At 44.2% G+C, this 14,516-nt stretch overlaps 1 protein-coding gene across 2 annotated transcripts in view; it reads right to left on the bottom strand.

Moving 5' to 3' along the window:
• LOC120064169 (BCL-6 corepressor-like) overlaps window positions 1–5,605 on the bottom strand; it is a 72,488-nt gene extending 66,883 nt beyond the window's left edge. For both annotated transcript variants that reach the window (XM_039014552.1, XM_039014553.1), the window contains exon 1: window positions 4,938–5,605. The gene's annotated coding sequence lies outside the window, so the exon portion shown is untranslated. The remainder of the gene's footprint in view (window positions 1–4,937) is intronic.
• Window positions 5,606–14,516: the final 8,911 nt, after the last annotated feature.

Below are 14,516 nucleotides of genomic sequence, written 5' to 3'. Positions count from 1 at the left end.
ATACTGGAACCGGCGCGCCTGGCACGGATGATCATACCACACTCAAAGTCACTTAGGTCACTCGTTTTGCCCATTCTAACATTCTATGGAAAACTAGCTGAATTCCTCTGTGCCAGTCTGCCTGCTTTATACAGTAAACCACGGCCACATGACTTAGAGGAGCGAAACGTTTGTGAAAGGGGTGGTATACCTAATAAACTTTCGATAGTGTATTCCTCACTCATTTAACCATTTAGAGAGTTAAATGCTCTCAAACACAATTTAACCGGGTGCTCTAGACGGAAGCCTCCGCAGTGTATGTGCAGCAGCCGGAACATTTAAAGTCCCTAGCCTTAGTCTTTTCTTTGAAACATCCTATTACACATTTTTGAGGTTTGAGAAAGTCCCCACTGGGCATATACGTCACATCAACGTCTATTCCACGTGTATTCAATGTAATTTCATTGAAATGGCGTGGAAACAACATTCAACCAGTGTGTGCCCAGTGGGCCATGGCTCAATCAATATGGAGATATTTGGGAATATAATATCCCCTGAATCAAATGTATTTTTGCTTTAAATTCTTGGCTGCGAATGTGATGGAACTGGCTGTGAATCAGATAGGCCTACTGTGTGATTAAATTACGTTCAAATTATCAATGCTGCTGCTATGCTTCAAATTAAATGTTTAATGCAGGATTTCTATATAAAACGCACACAAGACGGTACTAAATCTAGTTGGTGGTACAGTAACCGGAAAAGGTTGGGAACCACTGGCATAGCTCACGTCTTGCATGTATATCCAAACAGTGCGTAATTAAGAACTTTATGGTTCGGTGGAAAATGAATGTTATCTTGAGCGGTGTAATACAAATAACGCAACATACACACGCCCCCTCGAACTGCCGCGCTCTGCGCAGTGTCTGTAGTATTTCGTCAGCAGTAGGCGATAACATCTAAAAACAAAACGGGCCCGCTTGATCAAGATGGGGCCTACTTAGACGAAAAGGAGGACGACTGGCTGGCGAAGTCTCATCGTCAACATCCTCTCCCAAAATTATAATTCGGTGAGGTCATGAACATAGGCCAAATAAATAATCCACCTTGCACAAAAGCAACATTATTCGAATTAAAATATCACACTCTAGGTCGGACCAAGGAGGGACCGGGATGGTTGACACACTTAATTCTGTATTAATTTGTTCCCCATTCAATGAAAGAAGAACAGTATCTCACATCAGGCTATTTATCGTCATAGGCCCTCACGCTGTGGATGCTATACAGGGATTAGTGACACGTCTCTCTGCGGGGAAGTGATCCGTGTGCTCGGGGCCTCCGCGGAACTAAAAGCTCTGTGAAACAGAGAGAAAAAAAAGCCTCTCCCGTTTCAGCGCGAGGTCCCAGGAGGCCTGGACGGAGGCACAGCTTCAATCAAACCATGACATCTCCTCCCGGGAGGCGTACAGCACACCGAAACTCGATCTCCCCCATCTCTTCGCCATGCCTTCACTTTTGTTCACAGGCACCTCGCATGAGCAGCCAAGAGCGCAGCGGTGGTGTTGGGACTGTTGTTGTATTCAGTGGAAGAACACAAACAACAACAAGTGACATTAGCCTAAAATGGGAGGGCTGAAGCTTTGTCTCAGCAACGCTGTAAGCAGAAAACGTTGCCTATATTCGGGGCTACAATCAATCGCTAGACAACAATATAATGACAGGGGATATACCAACACAAGCTCAAAAGAAAACGACATGCCTTGCCATAACTGCAGCTGGGATATACTGTGAATCATAAAAACATAACGGTTAATTTCTAATAGGTCATACTGTCATAATTTCTCACTTCCCATACAGAAGGATTACTGTCCATTTCACCATATGTAACCAAAGTCAGGTGACAGACATGGTCGTCCACATGGCCACAGAGAATTATATTGACATATTAGCGCATTGATTCCCCGTCGTAGATCCATTGATTTCAGCCGATTACAAAACGGCCCAACAGCGTTTAATGGGTTTAGAATGGAGGCGGTGAGATTGTTCCTGCGCGACGCAGATTATCATCTCCATGCCGCCCCACGGGGAGCCTAGAGACGCTGTCACAAATACCAGATCCATCAAACCGCAGGACAATAGCCTGGGACAATAGCCTGCCAGGCTCCGGGTAGACAGGCACAGATCGAGGATCAGGGTAGGCTTTACCCTCCCGATCCAATCATTTAAGGGGATAAACACAAAATTGACTTAAGATCAGTGTCTATGCAATCTTCTTCATGCTCCATTTATAAAGTCCCCGACCTGCCCATATAGACATGGTGGTATAGTGTATGGAGAGATCGTAACTCGAGCACAACGAGAGTAAGCAATGACCTTGCTACACGTGATGGCGAGCCATTCAATGAAATAACGTGCAACCTACGCTATAGCAGGCTAATCTACTGCATCGTCAGGGGGGAATTATGGGGCCTCTCATTTTCTTCTTCCTTTCATGTCCCCCCCCCCCCCCCCCCCCTCCCCCCCTCCTCCCTCTCGTGCGTAATTTTGACCTCTGGGCGCGAACGGACACCTGGAGAATGAATCAGCATGGCTGACCTCATCCCACGAGCATAGTAGGCAATGAGGCGCTAAACAGTCCAATGGGATGCTATAAAATAAACTGCAACCAGAATGAGCTGTTTTAGGCTTTATGAAGTATAGTAGCCCGAGGTGGAATCAACTCAGTGAGATTGAAATTCCAAGTATAGGTCTGCTGATTAAACGTTAGCCTATGCACCATACACAGCTTTAGAAAGAAGCGGGTCGTTTACTCTGGGCCATTCAGACACTCTTATCCAGTCTTTCAATAATTCCACAAAAAAATGATACAACAATCACGTAATGCGTACAACTTTAATACATAAAAAACGTTTTCAAACGGGTCACTCACGAACAATCACAATAAAGATGCTAAGTGAAGTGCGCATCATTACGCATAGCCATCTAGCATAGACCTACAGTGGCATTGTCCAACAAATCGATAAGATCTTGGCTAAATATGGATACCTCCCACTGTTACCCTATGCTGTGTGCGTGCGTGCGTGTGTGTGTGTACGCTCTGTGTTGTGCGCAAGGCCAATGAAGGCTTGGAGGAAGGCAAACAAAACCAAGATGCAACTTGTCAAGATATAGCCTATATGGAATTTGGGATATAGGAAACAGAATACCTTCCACTGGGCACAGACGTCAGTTCAATGTCCAGTTCTGATTTACATTTGGTTGAGTCATCAACTAACGGTAATTTAACGTGAAATAAACCAAACAAGTAACCGATTGGATTTAGCTAAAAAAAAATCCTACATTTTATGTTTTGGTTGAAATGACATGACAGTTTTTGATTTATCTTGTATAGGGGTAAAATAATCTCTCTATAGCCATCTCAAATGTTATATTTACATTGGGAAAGCACACCCTTCTCGTCCTTCTACTATGAGTCCGTTTGCACAGACCAAAACCTTCTCTATCCAAATAAACCACATTATTTTCCCACTTTCAGGGTACTTACTATCATTGCTGAGTCATGTCATGGGACAATCGCAACGCAAGCTCTCACTTTAACTTTGGTCCTCTGCCTATCTGTCTATTTGAAGTGATCACTTATCTGCCACAATGACTAGGGGGCAAACACTATGTCATAAATCACGGTTTCCCCCTATACCAGCGCAAGGTGGTTGGGGAAAGAGTAGGCCATGCCCCGTGTAATCTCCTTCCCAGCCGTGCGTAGTAGGCCTAGGCCTATGACATAAGGTCAGGCAAGCGAAGTAGCCTATATGTATATTTAAGTACAAGGCTAAACAGGGTGTGGGTGTTTGTATATATGCTGGTGTATTTGAAGCGGCGTTGGTATACCAGAGAGACGATTTGGTAGACGCCAATATTCTAGAACCGTAATTCTAGAACCCTAACTAATACCATTGAGCTGCAACCAGTGAGATAGGAGACATCGATCGCGCCCCAATTAGTGTTCTATCACTGGCCCGAGGTCACACACGCCTCGTGCGCGGCGAAAAACCATGCAGTCATTGCGAGAAACCCTGGCATAAGGCTGTGGCTGCGTGCGGAGCTAGAACATGGACATGAGTGACAATATACCTATATGGAAGAAAACTATCTCCCAAAAAGTGAAGGAATTTGCTGGTGCAAGGTGGTGATTTAAGACTGAAACTGCCAGGCAGGCAAAAAGCCCTGTAGCCTGTATCCCATATCGGGTTCAAATGACAGAGAGAGATGGAGTGTGTTGAACTGTGTTGAACCGTGTGTAAACGGAACAATCCCCTCCTCTTGGCAGGGCGAGGCTGGATTCCGTAACCTTGTTTAGGGCGCGCACACGCACACAGTGAGAACACTTAGATCGATCTGGTAAAGAAAATAAGGTTTATTTAGTAGCCTAGCCTACTTCAGTCTTATCAGTCACTTTCCATCCAACCGTTCTCGGAACCGTTCGTTGACGGGGAAGCGTCGTCCTGTATGACTTACCGACTCATCGCTCTCCGGGTTGACAGGACGGTCCCGGTCGCCAAGCACAGGGCCGAATGACTAACTAAACCCATGTTATTTATCAACCACATGCCACTGCCCCGCCGAAACACACAAAGACCACCCTATGCGCTATTCTTAGAAGTTGCCGTTCCTCTTTCTCCCCTTCTCGCTCTCTCACGCACGCACAGACACCGATATAAAAATCCATCCGAACCTGTATAGTAGAACTTTACACAATTCTCTTCCAGGCTTCGTAAGCCTACACTTCTGGGTTGACAGAGTCAGGTTGGAGAAAATCAATGTATGTCGTTGTGGTGGCTACCCACAATAGGCTATCCTCTCATAGGCGGGGGAGATCACGGTTTATAACCATTCAACAGTGGCAGAACGAATACAAGACCCACCAAAACCAAACGTCTTTATTACACAAATATTTGTCTTACCTGGTCAATATCCTCTATTTCCAACTTTCCTTTTCCCGTTTTTCCAAGTTGTTCACGGCTCTGAGCAAATATTCGTGCGTGGAGGTTACGATTCCGTTATAAAAGCATAGACATCCCGGGCCAGTGAAAATTCAAACCGTTGGATATAAATATGCAGAAGTGTGTCTAACGGGTTATTTACTTGTCAGTCAATTAAACCATATGTTATAGTGTTTCCTTTACACTCGCACAATACTTTTTCACAGTGAAATGTCAATATGTTTCCAGACGAGAGAAAAGCCGTCAAAATCGACTTAGTGTGACAAATCCCTAGAAATAAGGTTTCCAATCATCCTTTATAGAACGTCCCAGTGGCTGGTAACGTACAGTTTAGCAGTGCGCAAGGATACAGGTGGCGAGGTCCGCGGACTCCAGAAATGCATTCAGCTCGGTCGTATCTCGCAGCGCCATGTTGGGTTTTATCAGAGCATGCCGTTTCAAAGCTCTTACTTCCAATCTCGTCAATCCCAGTCTATTCCGAAAATATACTATTTATCTCCGTTGATATTGGGAAAAAGGTCGGGAATGTCTATCTTTCCGTAGTTTTTCTCTGAAAGTTCCTGGTAGCTCCTTTCGTGCCGAGTTGCTGAAGACGCCGAACAGGGCGCGCGGAGCGGAGTGGATTGCTGTACCGCGAGCGGCTCTCTCAATCGCGCAGACTCTACCCAGAAGGCCAGTCGGGAGACCGCAATTACCATAAACCTCCTGCACATACACCGCGCGCTGGGGCGGGCGTGTAAAACAAAACACTAGCGAGAAGAGGGGGAGGGTGGCAGTGAACGGTAAAAGGGAAAAAAATAAATGAGGGTTGAAATTGACTGGGGGATGACGCCGTAGCTTAACGGGAGGCTCAGGCAGAGAGAGCGAGAGAGTGTGGGATAAGGAAAGTGAAGAGGTAAAGTAGGATTATGACAGAGAGGGGGAAGTGGAAAAAATAAGGGAGGGAGAGAACCTGCTCGTCCAAGTTCAATGAAGGGCCGTTTATTCTGGAACTTGAAGAAAAGCATCCAATGTAAAGCCTCCACACCTCAGCCGCTGAGTCAGACCCTCAGGGGCCTATGTTGATAGTGTGTGTGTGTGTGTGTGTGTGTGTGTGTGTGTGTGTGTGTGTGTGTGTGTGTGTGTGTGTGTGTGTGTGTGTGTGTGTGTGTGTGTGTGTGTGTGTGTGTGTATCTGACACCTTGGGTGTCAAGACAGTAAACACTGTGCTGTCACACACAGTGAACTAGATGGGCAGACTTCCCGAGTACCAGCCCAATGTACAGAAGATTGGGCTTTACACAATTACCCAAACATTGTCTCACAATTCAAATATGTCACACCATCCAAACATATTGACAGGGGATGGCCAAGGACACTGGTTTTACAGCATATCTATTTTTTCTCTGTACATATTTGGGTTCAATATTGCATGTTGCAAAGTCATGCCAGGCAGTGAGTTTGAGAAGTGTGATGAGGATGAGAGAATGACCCAGAAAGAGAGAAAGGAGGGGAGGAAGAGAGACAGACCCAGAAAGAGGAAGTGGGAAGGCAGACGTTCTGTTGGTTGCTCAAGGCTGAGATGAATCTGTTAGGTCTGTGTGTCAGAGGAGGAGGCTAGGGATATCCAGCCTAGCCAGAGGTGTGGTGTGTGTGTGTTCTTGGAGTGTGTGAGGGAGAGCAAGAGAGAGGGAGGGTTAGGGAGGAGAGTTGGCAGGGGAAGGTCTGGGTGCATTTTATGCAGCTGCTGAGAGTAGGAGCTGAAAAAGCAGTGCCTGACACACACACTCTCTCTCAAACACACGCATTGAAAAAACATACAAATTAGTCCTTGAAGGCAAACTGTCAGGTGAAAATTTTCCTAAAACTAGCCCACCGAAGTCAGAGAGAGAAGCAGAGGCAGGGACAGGAGAGAGGGAACCAGATAAGACAGACAGAGAAAGAGAAAAGAGAGAGAAATAAAGAGAGAATGCAGAATGAGAGGAGATGAAAGAGAGGGGCTGAGTGCTGCATTATTCTGCTCTGAAATCAGAGAGCCGTCGGCCCCAAGGGATTTGCACACACACACACACACACACACACACACACACACACACACACACACACACACACACACACACACACACACACACACACACACACACACACACACACACGTAGGCTATTAGCATGAGAGTGGGTGGCGAATCCTGAAAAGCCTGGGCTGGGGAAGGGTTGCTTTAGTAGTGAGGGTTTGGAAGGTGAATCAGGGAAGGGGGTGAGAGAGAGATACACAGATCAAAAACAGGTTTTGTTTCTATTTAAAAAATACGAAAACTGTTCACACTAAACTCAGGTTGTGAAGAATACTTTGTCTATTTTCTTTCAGAGAACTGAAATGTGTCATTTTGCATTCAACCAAACCCTCTGAGCCTTGTGACATGGCAAGGAAAAACAACCTTTTATAGTAGAGGAAAATGTCCTAATATTGTCATAAACATATAACAAATGGCATATTTCACTTTCAGTGATAGTTATCGATCTACTTAAGTACAACCAGGAAAAGGCCACCTGATGGAGTGTCCATCTGACAAAGGCTGGTAGTGTTGTCACTGGCCTGGTCTAGAAGGTCAAAGCTCGGATGCATGAATGCACACGTCCCCTTTCAGCTCCGCATTGGCCCTCTGGAGCATGCACACACAGCCACCATACGCTGAGTCACGGGCCAGTCCTACATCAGAGCTCCAATCAGAGCACTGACACCATCTATCTCTCTCCCTCTCTTTCAAATGTAAGAGCACACACGTCAACTGAGCTCTGAGAAAAACAAGCAAACCTTTCAAGGCTGAAAGCCATTGAATTAATCTTTGTGGTAAAACTGTCAGAGCTCTGCGAGTGTGTGTGCACGTGTGTGCATCCATGTGGGTGTGTGACTTTGTGCTCATGTAAGTTTGATTGTGTGTGAGGTAGTTGTAGTTGCCCTTGTATATTTATGTGAAACAGTCAGAGCTCTGAGTGTGTGTTTGTGTCTATGCATGCGTGTGTCAGTAAACCAAAACAGTGAATGCACACACACACCCCAGTGTAGGAGCAGCACTCTGGGAGGTCACAGTGATCCAGCCATCTGCTGCTGCAATCAGACACTGGAGCAACGCTGACATACACACACACAAAGCCCCAATGGAAACAGTTAGAGCAGCACACACATTACTGGCAATCGCACACAGTACAGACAGACAGGCAAACACACTGCTGGCACACACACACACACACACACACACACACACACACACACACACACACACACACACACATTCGGTTAGGGCAGCCAACATGCAAACTAGCACAGTGTCACGCACAATGTCTCACTAACACACAAATGCCACACGCACACCTCAGGCTCAGGTTTCAGGAAGCTCTTTGCACGCAGCTCAGCTAGCAGCAGCCGGTTCTAATCAGCACAATCCACCTGCAGATCGTTATGGATCGCTTACCGCAATCCACATATGGACAGACACACACACTTTTATAATATACACTTACTCAGACAAAGCCTACTATTTTTCTTTAGCACACACACACACACACACTTTCTAACACATGGACACCTCTCTTACACTCATACTGCGCCCTCACTAATCATCGGGAATCCACCTTGATATCGTTACGGATTCCTTATCACAATCTACACACGCGCACGTACGCAACAGCCCCCCGCCGTGCCGGGCTAACCGGTTCCCCACAGGCGCGCCACGCTGCGTTAGCGCAGCCTCACCAGGGATAATTACAGACCAGCGCAGCGGGGCAAGCCTGGCCCCGTGCCAAGGCTGATCAGTGATACAAAGAGAAACGTGAATCGAGAAAATCGTTAAGGGCCGAGAATATAGACCCCTAAAACTCAACTCTGGAACTTGAAGCCAGTTCCACTGCATTTTTTCATTGTTCCCTTCAAATCAGGGACTGATTTAGACCTGCGACACCAGGTGTGGACATTTAAATATGTAGAAAACGAGCTTTATTGGGATGAAATTAAAATGGTCTGTAATCAAATAACCTATAATTAGCAGGGTTCCCTAAAAATGTCAAAAGACAAAAAAGATTAGCCTGGCTTTCAAGCATTCTGAGCAGACCACTTGCCTTATATAGTGCAGCGAAGCTCGCCCCCTTCCCTCCCTCGCTCTGGGAGAGCTCTGTAGAGTTCCGCTCGTGACCACGCCACCCACCCACCCACCCTCTCAGCCCCCCCTATTCCGCCTCTCTCCCCACTCTGGCTGAGCTGTCAGGCTGCGCACACTCCCTCTCAATTCCAATTTAACGGGCTTTATTGGCAAGGGAACCATATGTTTACATTGCCAAAGCAAGTCAAATAGATAATAACCAAAAGTGAAATAAACTATAAAAAATGAACAGTAAACATTACACTCACAAAACTTCCAAAAGAATAAAGACATTTCAAATGTCATATTATGTCTATATACAGTGTTGTAATGATGTACAAAAGGGAAAATAAACATAACTATAGGTTGTATTTAGAACGTTGTTTGTTCCTCACTTGTTGCCCCTTTCTTGTGGCAACAGGTCACAAATCTTGCTGCTGTGATTGCACACTGTGGTATTTCACCCAATAGATATGGGAGTTTATCAAAATTGTATTTGTTTTCTAATTATTTGTGGGTCTGGGTTATCTGAGGGAAATATGGTCATACATTTGGCAGGAGGTTAGGAAGTGCAGCTCAGTTTCCGCCTCTCTCCTTCTCTTTCAAATGAACACACACACAAACACGCTCATAAACACATTGGCGCTACCGAGCTCCGAGAGGCCTCCGGCGCTTCACTCCCTTCCCGTACTACTGCGATTAGCCATGGCAGGAGAGAAGGCATGATAGTGCGCAATATTCTTTAGTTGATGTTGCTTTGAGTCATCTCACTTTTGTTTATTTCACTTGCTCTGGCAATGTAAACACGTGTTTCCGATTCGAATAAAGCCCATTTGAATTTAACTGAATTGAGAGAGAGGCGCTCGAGACGGAAAAACGGAGTACGTTTCCATAACGGAGCTCTCATCTCCGCCCTTCCATCTTCCCTCTCGCTGGTTCATTTCCACCCCCCCCCCCCCCCCCCCCCCTCTCATTCCCTCGCTCTCCTTTCCGTTCAGGCTCCACCGCAGCAGATAAATGTCCGCGGCTCGAGAGGCGGCAGCTGGTATCTGGGGCGGTGACGGCGGTCGGCAGACGAGGGAAACATATAGACTGTGTGTGTGTGTGTGTGTGTGTGTGTGTGTGTGTGTGTGTGTGTGTGTGTGTGTGTGTGGGTGGGTGGGGGCTCGTTTTACCGCATTTGGGATTTAAATGGACCTCTATAGAGCCTGTATAACACAAGACCAGACGAGGCACGTTAGGGCATGATGGGGGAAAACGCCCCCCCTTAAGGAAAAATGTATATTTTTTTACAAAAAGGCAACGTTCAGTAAGATATAGATATGTGCATATTTGCTATCCTTACGAAAACACATGTTGAAGGGATGAATTATTATTTTTTGTTATTTGATAAAAACAGATACTTTAGAAAGGGGGCGTTTTGCGCCACTACCCCCCCCCCCCCCCCCCCCCCCCCCCCCATAGGGCAAAATGCCTCCTGAAAGAGTGTTAAATAAATGCTATATGTTTAATTTAGACATGTTACAGTAATTGACTCTTAAAAGCTAAAGTCTAGGTACCTTATTTTAATTAAATAGGTCAAATATCGAAACCAAATGGCATTGCACACCTCACTACTAAAAGGTTTTGATTTATTAAGGTCCCTATTTTAATTTCTGTGCTTCCTGTCCAAATCATCCTAAAGTATCAAAAAATGGATGATGTAAATCAATGAAATTACTTATAGATTATTTGGACATGATTTGGAAAATGCTGATACAGTGCCTTCAGAAAGTATTCAGCCCCCTTGACTTTTTCAACATTTTGTGGGATTAAAATGTATTTAATTGTCCTTTTTTTGTCAACGATCTACACAAAATACTCTGTCAAAGTGGAAGAAATATTTTAAAAAAAAATGTGAATAGAAAATAAAACACTAATATAATTTGTTTAGATAAGTATTCAACCCCCTGAGTCAATACGTTAAAATCCCCTTTGGCAGCGATTACAGCTTTAAGTCTTTCTGGGTAAGTCTCTAAGAACTTTGCAAACCTGGATTGTACAATATTTGCCCATTTTTCTTTTTAGTATTCTTCAAGCTCTGTCAAGTTGGTTGTTGATCATTGCTAGACAGCCATTTTCAAGTCTTGCCATAGATTTTCAAGCCGATTTAAGTTGAAACTGTAACTAGGCCACTATTGAACATTCAATGGCGTCTTAGTTAGCAACTCCAGTGTATATTGGCCTTGTGTTTTAGGTTATTGTCCTGCTGAAAGGTGAATTTGTCTCCCAGTGTCTGTTGGAAAGCAGACAAACAGGTTTTCCTCTAGGATTTTGCCTGTGTTTAGGTCTATTCCGTTTCTTTTTATCCTAAAAACGACCTAGTCCTTGCCGATGACAAGCATACCCATAACATGATGCAGCCACCACCACGTTTGAAGATATGAAGAGTGATACTCAGTGATGTGTTGTGTTTGATTTGCCCCAAACATAACACTTTGTATTCAGGACATTTAAATATTTCTTTGCCACATTTTTTGTAGTTTTAGTTTATTGCAAACAGGATGCATGTTTTGGAATATTTTTCTTCTGTACAGGCTTCCTTCTTATTACTCTGTCATTTTCGTTAGTATTGTGGTGTAACTACAATTATGTTGATAGATCCTCAGTTTCCTCCTATCACAGCCAATAAACTCTGTAAATGGTTTAAAATCACCATTGGTCTCATGGTGAAATCCCTGAGCGGTTTCCTTCCTCTCCATCAACTGAGTTAGGAAGGAGTCCTGTATCTTTGTAGTGATTGGGTGTTTTGATACACAATCCAAAGTGTAATTAATAACTTAACCATGCTCAAAGGGATATTTAATGTCTGCTTTTTCACATGTTTACCCATATACCAATAGATGCCCTTCTTTGCGAGGCATTGGAAAACCTCCCTGGTCTTTGTTGCTGAATCTGTGCTTGAAATTCACTGAGGGACCTTACAGATAATTGTATGTGTGGGGTACAGAGATGAGGTAGTCATTCAAAAATCATGTCAAACACCATTATTGCACGCAGAGTGAGTCCATGCAACTTATCTGACCTGTTAAGCAAATCTGGACTTTTTTAGGCTTGCCATAACAAAGGGGTTGAATACTTGACTCAAGACATTTCAGCTTTTCATTTGTAAAAAAAAATATATATAATTCCACTCTGACATTATGGGATATTGTGTGTAGATCAGTGACACACAATCTAAATGTAATCAATTTGAAATTCAGGCTGTACCACAACATGGGTGTGAATACTTTCTGAAGGCACTGTATAGAGTACTATTGATATGCATTGGATTGCCCTGGGGGCATTTCTGATTATTTATCTTTAGGCTCCCCTACTGGTTTATAAAAAAATTGTTATAAATCTAATTTCATTAGATTATATATATATATATAACTTTTTCTAAATGATAAAATATTAGATCAATTTAGCTTAACATCGTTTTGTTGGATTGACTTAAATTGAGATGAGAGATTACATTTTTAGTTGAGCAAGTGTTAAGAAAAAATGTGTGACAAAGTGGTTTCTGTGAGAATTACAGGAGGGGTGTTTAACCCTGGTGGGCTTTTTACCCCAAGACAACATAATACAGCCATAATCATATGCATGGTATTGGAATTAGTTAGTGCTGTGCACACGAAACACAGAGATAGGCTACACACACAAACACCCACCCACTCACTACTCACTCACACACACCACAAGCAAACAAACTAGCCCGTGCTGTGTGTGTTGAGTACGTGTGTGAGAGAGAGACGAGTCACTACATTTCATGCAGTTCCTCACCCAGCTTGTGCAGCCCTCACAAGCACGCAGAGACTGACAGCCGGGCGAGCGGGCGAAGGGGGATTGATTTATAGAAATCTAATAATCTAGATCTGCACGTTGTTCGTCATTGTATTATCAATCAACCAACCAACTCTGACACTGACAGGCAGTTGAACCAAGAGTGGAAAGAACGCTGGGAACTCCCCGATGAGGAAACCCCCTATTTAGAACCGCATAGGCCCCATTATAGGGCAGTTTGCCGAGCAGTTCCCAGCGTGGGGCAGAAGCAACTCGTGCAAGAGAATAGGCCTAAAAATATTTATGCTAGAGGGAAATCAGTAAATTAGCCTACAGTGCATTTGGAAAGTATTTAGACCCCTTGACTTTTTCACATTTTGTTACGTTACAGCCTTATTCTAAAATGGATCAAATAAAAACATTTCCTCATCAATCTACACACAATACACCATAATGACAAAGCGAAAACAGCAGGGAGCAGGTCTCGAACCCTCAACCTTCTAGCCCGAAGACCCGCGCGCTATCGACTGTGCCGCAAAAGCATGCTCAAGCGGCAGTCGATTTCCGCGCTTATAAACCCAGGGTCTTTACACTACTCCCTCCTTTCAAAGAGCGCGTCCTCGCGCTAGCTTGCGACTCTACTTACAGGAACGCGCTCACCGGCCAAGCACATGCACTGTCGTGAATGCAAGGTCCGATCACTTCTGACACCAATGTAATGAAACAGGCAGGGAGCAGGTCTCGAACCCTTGACCTTCTAGCCCAAAGTCCAGCGCGTTATCGACTGTGCCGCAAAAGCATGCTCAAGCGGCAGAGTCGATTTCCTCGCTTATAAACTCAGGGTTGTTACAGTATTACATAGAAAAACAGAAATATTTCTGTACAGCACTTCGAGATATTAGCTGATGTACGAAGGGCTATATAAAATAAACTTGATTGAAATACCTTTTTTACATAAGTATTCAGACCTTTTTCTATGAGACTCGAAATTGTTTCCATTGATCATCTTTGGAGTCCACCTGAGGTAAATTCAATTGATTGTACATGATTTGGAAAGGCACACACAAATCTGGGGAAGGGTAACAAAACATTTCTGCAGCATTGAAGATCCCCAAGAACAGTGGCCTCTATCATTCTTAAATGGAAGAAGTTTGGAACCACTTTTGACCAAGGCCCTTCTTCCCCTGATTGCTCAGTTTATTATTATAATCATTTTTTTCACCTTTATTTAACCAGGTAGAACAGTTGAGAACAAGTTCTCATTTACATCTGCGACCTGGCCAAGATAAAGCAAAGCAGTGAGACAAAAACAACAACACAGAGTTACACATAAACAAACGTAGTCAATAAAACAAAATAAAAATAGAAGAATATATGTACAGTGTGTGCAAATGTAGAAGAGTAGGGAGGTAGGCAATAAATAGGCCCTAGAGGCGAAAATAATTACAATTTAGCATTAATACTGGAGTGATAGATGTGCAGATGATGATGTGCAAGTAGAGATACTGGGGTGCAATAGAGCAAGAGGGTAAGTAACAATATGTGGATGAGGTAGTTGGGTGTGCTATTTACAGATTGGCTGTGTACAGGTACAGTGATCGGTAAGCTGCTCAGACAGTTG

Source organism: Salvelinus namaycush, chromosome 19 (genome assembly GCF_016432855.1).
Source record: "Salvelinus namaycush isolate Seneca chromosome 19, SaNama_1.0, whole genome shotgun sequence".
In the NCBI taxonomy this organism is placed as follows: domain Eukaryota; kingdom Metazoa; phylum Chordata; class Actinopteri; order Salmoniformes; family Salmonidae; genus Salvelinus; species Salvelinus namaycush.
The sequence above is the reverse complement of the archived record's forward strand: the minus strand, read 5'-3'. Positions and strand labels throughout refer to the sequence as shown.